This window comes from Chrysemys picta, chromosome 1 (assembly GCF_011386835.1).
Source record: "Chrysemys picta bellii isolate R12L10 chromosome 1, ASM1138683v2, whole genome shotgun sequence".
Classification (NCBI taxonomy): Eukaryota; Metazoa; Chordata; order Testudines; family Emydidae; genus Chrysemys; species Chrysemys picta.
Window position 1 is genome coordinate 331341985 of NC_088791.1, and position 7952 is coordinate 331349936.

The 7952-nt window shown below is 43.1% G+C and overlaps 1 long non-coding RNA gene across 1 annotated transcript; it reads left to right on the forward strand.

Annotated features, from left to right (window-relative positions):
• The first annotated feature begins 1055 nt into the window (after positions 1-1055).
• Positions 1056-7380, forward strand: LOC135980937 (uncharacterized). Its single transcript, XR_010597904.1, has 2 exons — positions 1056-1857; positions 5486-7380. It is a non-coding gene; the product is annotated as an uncharacterized LOC135980937 (long non-coding RNA).
• The last annotated feature ends 572 nt before the right edge of the window (positions 7381-7952 follow it).

The window sequence follows — 7952 nt, forward strand, 5'->3', positions numbered from 1 at the left end:
TTAGCACCTTGCAAAATCAGGCCTTCTGTCTCTACTAGAGCGAGACTCACAATGAAGTGGTGTCTACACTGCAGCTGTGAGGGAGCCTCCCAGTCAGGCAGACAGACTCATGCAAACAGGGTTCATCTAGCATGCTAAAAATATCTGTGTGGAGGTTTAGATTAGCCACCCGAGCTCAGACTCACCCGCAGGGTCCAAGCTCAGGTAGCTAGACCAAGACTCTGCTGGTGCGGCAATATCTGCACTATATTTGAGCGTGCTTGAACAAACCATGTTAACACGAGTCTCTGTCCCGGGTTGCTCCCAGCTGCAATGTAGACATACCCTGAAAAAAGCCTTCTGATGCCACCAAGATTTGATTCCAACAGGAGATTTGCCTAAACAGGGATGTGAGGACTGGCTGCATAAGTGACTGGGACAATGCACTGGCATGACACCAAGAGTGTTTTAAAACATCTCCAACCCATGACGGTTTCAGAACATCTCTTCTAAGAGGCAGTTTTTAAAATCAAATTGCAAAAGTGCTCCTGGTACACAAATTGTAGAATCTAGCTAATTGTTTTGGGAAGGAACTAATTAGAAGAATTATCAAGGAAGAGATTAAGTTGAATGTAATTCACTGTCTTCAAGAGGAATGTGTTAAAATGGCACTTCTCCTGCCGTCAGCAACTCACTGTAGTTGATTGGGGTGAACTGATGTTTGCAACAAACTCACAATTGTGTGACTCCTTGGTCATTTCATGCTGATTCCTTACTGTAATCAAAAGGGTGGAGGAGGGGGTCACACTTTGGTGTGGCCAAGATCATTGTACACACCAGAGGCCCCTTACATTCTTCCATTTCCTCAAGCTTTCTGTGTGCCACACTCTCATGCAGGGCCGGTGCAACCATTTAGGCAAACTAGGTGGCCGCCTAGGGCACCTAATGGTTGGGGGCGCCTAAAAGCCCGCTCAGGCGAGGAGGTGGAGTGGAGGTGAGCAGGGGCGGGGGGCGCGCAGGGAGGGCTGCCCGCAGTAATGGGAGGGGGGGTCACACAAGGGAACCGCTTGTTGGGATATTAAAGAAGGTACTAACAGTGATTCCCCCAAGTGACAGTGACCCCCTCATAATTTGGCCCCCACACTTTAAAATCCAACAGTTTCACCAAGTACAAAAATCTCTTGGGTCTTCTGTTAAAACTTGTAAGCTACTGTCTGTAGAAACCATTGATTATATCTATCCTGTGACTACTATGTAAAACTTACAAACAAGTTAACTGACTTTGTTATACAATGTAAACAAACACTATAAGCTGTTAAGTGTCTTTCACAACTGCTCCTAGGACAGACCCCCACCCTCTGTGATTAAAGGGCCGGGAGTCTCAAATGAATTAGCACACACTCTGAAAGTGGTGGAGACAGTAAATTAAAATATGGTTAAGGGATGGAATGTATGCTGATGAATGCTTGATATACATGGATGGTTAGGGAGGTGCCAGCCTAGAAAAGGAGTATCCATCGGCCGAAGAATGTGGCAAGTGGATGACCAGAAACCCCCGGAGGGTAAACTGGGACCCACCCCATCACCTGGAAGGATGAGAAACACAAACTTTGGATAGTGTGGAGCCACCAGGAATGTGCCACTTTGGACAGGAATGTGCCATCTGCTGATTGAGTCAGCAACAGCAGGATGAAACAGCTCCCATAGACTAACATAGGAATTAAATCCTATAAGAATGGACTCTCAAGACTGATGACTTTGAGTCTCTGGTTCTGCTGCCAGCCTCCAGGAGCATCAGGTGCACCTGACACAGACTCGGCTCCATCCTCATGACCAAGATACCTGGCCAGTAACTTGGCATGAGCAACTTCTAGGCTGGTAACTATAACACCTATACAGAACTTAAATGAATGATTGTGTGAATGAATCTCTCTCTCTCTCTCTCTCTCTCTATATATATATGTATGTGTGTATGTATAAGAAATAAGTAGTCAAACAACGTTGTTTACTTTTATCTTTTGCTTTATCAGTATATTTACAATAAATGTGGCATCTTTGCCTTATCCCTCTTAATAAGATCCTGCTGGTTTTTATTCTATTGGTATAACATTTTGGTGGAGAATTGCGAAAGGGGGAATATTGGTAAAATGCTTCAGTTATTGTGAACATTGGTGTGCACACAGCCGGCTCTATAGAGAGCGGTTCTATTTTTGGTTAACCAAAGCCTACTGACCTCCGGTGGGTAGAGGCTTCATAAAAGAGCTCATAGAAACTTTAAGCTACAATTAATCTTATCCAAAGTGTTCACTGAGAAATCAGGGGTAACAAGAGCCTATAGGGCAAGGTAAAGCTGCTCGCTGAACGAGATCAGGGGTAGCAGGATAAGATAATTTAGGCTGTGTCACTCGCTGCAAGGGTTCAGGGGTGACAAAGGAAACTATACACGTGTTAAAAATGTTTAAGAAAAGACAAGGGAGAACAGTCTCAGAGGGAGGAATGGAGTTTGAAGGAGCTCCAACCTCACCTTTTGTAAAAGAAATAACATCCTTTAAACAAATCCTTCAGAGATATGGGCACAGTCCTTGGACTGAACAAGCCCTTGCAGATGCTTGCTCTATTTCAGACCTGGAGGATAGATTGGCCCACTATATCCTCATATGTAAGCCCCCAAATGCAGCAAAAAGAGACGCTGCAGGGATCTGGCTGCTGTGGGAGGCTTGTAATGACAGCTACCTCCGCCTAACAGCCTGTACAGAGGAAAACTTACTGTTTCTCACTCTGATCCTGGGAAGGATTTTTATATTTGGTGGATGAACCATCGGTGGTAAAAGCCTGAGCAATACAGAGGGAAGCTTAGCGTCTCTCCCTCTGGCCCAAAGTGGGTTAAAATCATAAGATACAAAGAATATAGGAGTTTGGGCAGTGTAGTGTGGTTTATGTTTGTTTGTTTGTTTTGCTTTGTTTTGTTTTTCTTGTGAGTGATATTGTGGTCATTTCACAATATTGAAAGAAATGTTTAAGGAAAGGGACCAGGAAGGGTGGGGGCTGGTTGAGAAGCCCACCCTCCTTGCTAAATTGGTAGTGGAACAAAGCTTGTGCCCATGGAAAGGAAAGGTTCATTGGAAAAAGCAGGATCAGGCCCAGACAAGCAGGCAAGCAACAGATAAAGAAATTGGTTGGAAGCCTTAAGGGCATAGTGGCAGGAGTAAGAAAGCAATAAGTGCAGGCATGAATCCCTGGAACAATACTTAAAATGGTAAAATCTAATTGATAAAGGTGTCATTTTGGGAGATAAACAGTAATTTAAGGAAAGACCCTGAAAAGTTAACTCTACAGAGGCTGAACAGAATTAAGCAGTTAAACTTTGTGAAAATGCTAAAAAGTAGCATGGTAAAGAGAAAAGGAATTCTTGGTTTCTTTACAGCCATTCTGAAGGAAAAATGGGCCCTTTTCCAAAGGAATGTCTGTAAATAATCCAGGTATTTGAAATAATTTGACTATGAACAATTTAGTCAAATTTGTTAAAAACATGAGGGGATTCTATTGAAACTTAACTGACCCAAATGTATGAAGGGAATATAATCTATGTACAGCTATGTAAAAACAGCAATGTAGAAAAGATGTTAAGGGAAAGAAAATGTGTATGTATCTATTTGTCTGTGGAAATATGTAAAGTTCTAAGAACCTAAACCAACACATCTGGTTTGTAAAACTCCTGTTTTGTAAGTTTAAGATGAATTACTTTTGTTTTGTTTTAAATAATGCCACTAAAAATCCATTTAACTATTTGATTCAAAGTTACAAAACTGACAGACCTTTTTGCCAGACACAGCTAATCAGTGTTGGCTGGCTTTTGGGATTTGGCATTTAACCCTTAAGGGGTAACTCGGTGCTTTACAAAATTTAAAATGTTTTTAATAAAAACCAAAGTTGTGACTGCAGCAGGGCAGTCAAAATCAGGAGAATAGGAAAAGATTCTGGATTCTTCTTGTTTGTTTGTTTAGTTGTTTTTGTGGGTGTAACAAAATAGCAAATGAGAGCTGTAGTAAAAGAATAAGAAATTAACAATGCCCCTCTGAAGCAACAGCAGGGGTGAGGTGCACAAAACAAAAAGAAGCACTGCTAGAAACACTGAGCCTTAAGATGGCTCTGTGTAATCAGACTGTCACTTTGACGAGGGTACATGAAAACTCTGTAAAAACAAAAGGAAGCAGCTGCAGTTTGGCTTCTATGGAAGACCTGTAACAAGGTATTCCTTCAATTGGCTACATGCAAAAATAAAAAACTGCACCAAGATTTACAAGCCTCTGCTGCAAAAGCAGAGAAATAAAATGTATGTCCAGCAGTCACACTAGAACAGAGGATAGCACAAGCCCAAGCACCCCTCCCCCCCCCCCCTGGAAGAATTGGATACCATGGGCCAGGAGAGACATATTTGGTACACCGATGGTAGTTCCATGGTGGTGCACGGTAAAAAGAGAATCAGATATGCAGCCATTAATTTAGAAGAAGAGGTACTAAAGGGGTATTTGGATCATGGCTCAGCACAACATGCTGAACTCCATGCCATATACCCAGTCCTAAAACAATATGAAACAGAGAACTGTCCCAAAACTGTATACATCTATGCTGACAGCAATTACTGTGTAAATGGGGTGCAATATTGGATGTTTGATTGGCAGAGACCAAGCAGGTTCTGCCAGGGTGAAAGCACTGTGCTAATTTGTTTCCAAGCTTCTATCTTTCAGGCTCTGAACCAGAACATCAGGAGAGCTGGTACCAGCTGACGAGTTATAAAATACCATGGTTATAGTGTCGCGACAAATTCTGTGTTCAGTGTTGCATGTTCTGTGTCTGTCTCTAGTGGTGTCCTGTGATAGCATTGGGTCCAGAGAAAAAGGGGATACTACACTAGACAAGACAAATGTCTTTTCTTCTACTTCCCCCATCTCCATCCAACTCATCAATCACCTCTTGTGTCCAAAAGACTTTGGTCCCCAGTGCATCAGGTTTATTTTTGTTAGGTTCTCTAATAGTCATTTTGTTGTTAATTTTTGATATTGATACATTTGTATTGTTAGTTACATTTGCTTGTACTGTTAATTCCACACTTTCCTCTATGCACTCTGTATTCTAGTTCCCCAAGCCCTGAAGAGTAGTTCTTGGGCCCCCATAACCTGTAAAACCTTAGCCCATGATTGCAGGGCCCCATCTTTCAGGTCCCCAGAAACCTCTTAAGAACAACTGTTAGAAATAGGGGATTCTGCATTAAAAAGGTCCTAACCTCAGTAACTTTTATTGTTTGATGACTATTGCAGCATCAAACTTGGACCTCATTTTATTTGTCAATGTACCTAATTATTGTAATGGTTTCAGGTTTTATTGTATTCCCAATTATTATACTTAATTGTTTGCATTTCTGTTTATATTATATCTGGTGTTTGGTCAATTGTAATGATTTTAGTTATACTCACCTGCTTATAATTGTTTGGTTTGTTTACAACAGATCACCTGTGCCCTACAACGACAACTACTGTACTGTAATGATCATAGATCCAGGGGCGGAGTGTTGTAGGAGCAGCACTGATCTGTATGCAAACGGCTATAGCTATGGGATGCACTGAAATGCAGATACTTGCCCTATCTACTTTGGAACACAAAATGTTTTGGGTAACTTTGGGTAATATTAAGGTTTTAATGCATTTTTTAAAACAAAGGAAATGATCTCTGTTTGATACTTACCAATATGACTGGATGCAGTATGTTTCCAGCACTGTGAAACCAGACTTGTTAATTGGGGAAATAATTGTAAAAATAGCACATCAGCAGTCTCTGGAGGCAAAGGTATGGAAGGTTAGCCCACTCCCCATATTACACATGGGATCATTCTGGCTGCCTCGGACCTCGAGCCAGTGGGCTGGGGAGGGAGGAAAACTATTGGACACTAGAGGTTGTACCGAATGGACTCCTCAAAAGTGGGTATGCCTCACCTTACCGGTTGCCCCAGAGCCTTGTAGTAAAGATGTTTCATTGGAATCATGTATGTGGGATGAATTGGATAATGACACCAAAGTATTGTACAATGGACAATGTGTCTGTATCCACTCATGGGAGGAAGTATTTTGGGAGGATGGGAGTGTTAGCAACCCCCCCAGTAAATGAATGTAAATGATTCTCTGGATGGTCCCCGACTACCACTGGCATCCTATCAGTAATGCTACACCCCTTGATAGTAGTCTTGATATTAAATTGTATTTGTATAATTGGTATGTATGGCATGTGTTTTCAGATAAACAGAATGTATGCTAAATTGGAATCACAAACACTCAAACAGGTTAAAAAGAAAGTGACACTAACGATTATATAAATATCGTAGTGTCAAAAGGGGGATTATGTTGGGATATTAAAGAAGGTACTAACAGTGATTCCCCCAAGTGACAGTGACCCCCTCATAATTTGGCCCCCACACTTTAAAATCCAACAGTTTCACCAAGTACAAAAATCTCTTGGGTCTTCTGTTAAAACTTGTAAGCTACTGTCTGTAGAAACCATTGATTATATCTATCCTGTGACTACTATGTAAAACTTACAAACAAGTTAACTGACTTTGTTATACAATGTAAACAAACACTATAAGCTGTTAAGTGTCTTTCACAACTGCTCCTAGGACAGACCCCCACCCTCTGTGATTAAAGGGCCGGGAGTCTCAAATGAATTAGCACACACTCTGAAAGTGGTGGAGACAGTAAATTAAAATATGGTTAAGGGATGGAATGTATGCTGATGAATGCTTGATATACATGGATGGTTAGGGAGGTGCCAGCCTAGAAAAGGAGTATCCATCGGCCGAAGAATGTGGCAAGTGGATGACCAGAAACCCCCGGAGGGTAAACTGGGACCCACCCCATCACCTGGAAGGATGAGAAACACAAACTTTGGATAGTGTGGAGCCACCAGGAATGTGCCACTTTGGACAGGAATGTGCCATCTGCTGATTGAGTCAGCAACAGCAGGATGAAACAGCTCCCATAGACTAACATAGGAATTAAATCCTATAAGAATGGACTCTCAAGACTGATGACTTTGAGTCTCTGGTTCTGCTGCCAGCCTCCAGGAGCATCAGGTGCACCTGACACAGACTCGGCTCCATCCTCATGACCAAGATACCTGGCCAGTAACTTGGCATGAGCAACTTCTAGGCTGGTAACTATAACACCTATACAGAACTTAAATGAATGATTGTGTGAATGAATCTCTCTCTCTCTCTCTCTCTATATATATATATATGTATGTGTGTATGTATAAGAAATAAGTAGTCAAACAACGTTGTTTACTTTTATCTTTTGCTTTATCAGTATATTTACAATAAATGTGGCATCTTTGCCTTATCCCTCTTAATAAGATCCTGCTGGTTTTTATTCTATTGGTATAACACGCTCTCCGCCCCAGATCACCTCCACTCTGCCTCCTCCACTGAGCACTCAGCCCTAGCTCTAAGTCTCCTCCAATCGGTGCTGCAAGCCTGGGAGGGGAGGAGAATTGGAGCGGCGCCGGTGTGCTCAGCAGAAGAGGCAGAGCGGAGGTGAGCTGGGGCGGGCTCCCCAGGCGGGGTTAGCTGCCACGGGGGGGGAGTCTCCCCGGGAGGGGTTAGCTGATGTGGAGGGGGTTGGCTGCTGCGGGGGGGGGGGGGGGGCTGGGTTAGCTGCTGCGGGGGGGGCAGGGTTAGCTGGGTGGAAGGGTGGTGCAATGTGGAAGTTTCTCCTAGGGCACGAAACTTCCTTGCACCGGCCCCGCTCTCATGCCCCTCTATTTCAGGGACTCCCTGCAACCCTCTCCTCCACTCATGTCCCCTTTTCACCTATCCCGCTATTCCAGGAGCTGTTTGCTCACCATTCCCAGGGCTCTGTGTGTCCTGCATTGTCCCCTGCCCCCTCATACTAAGGTCTCCCATCTCCCTCCTCCCAGGGGCTGAG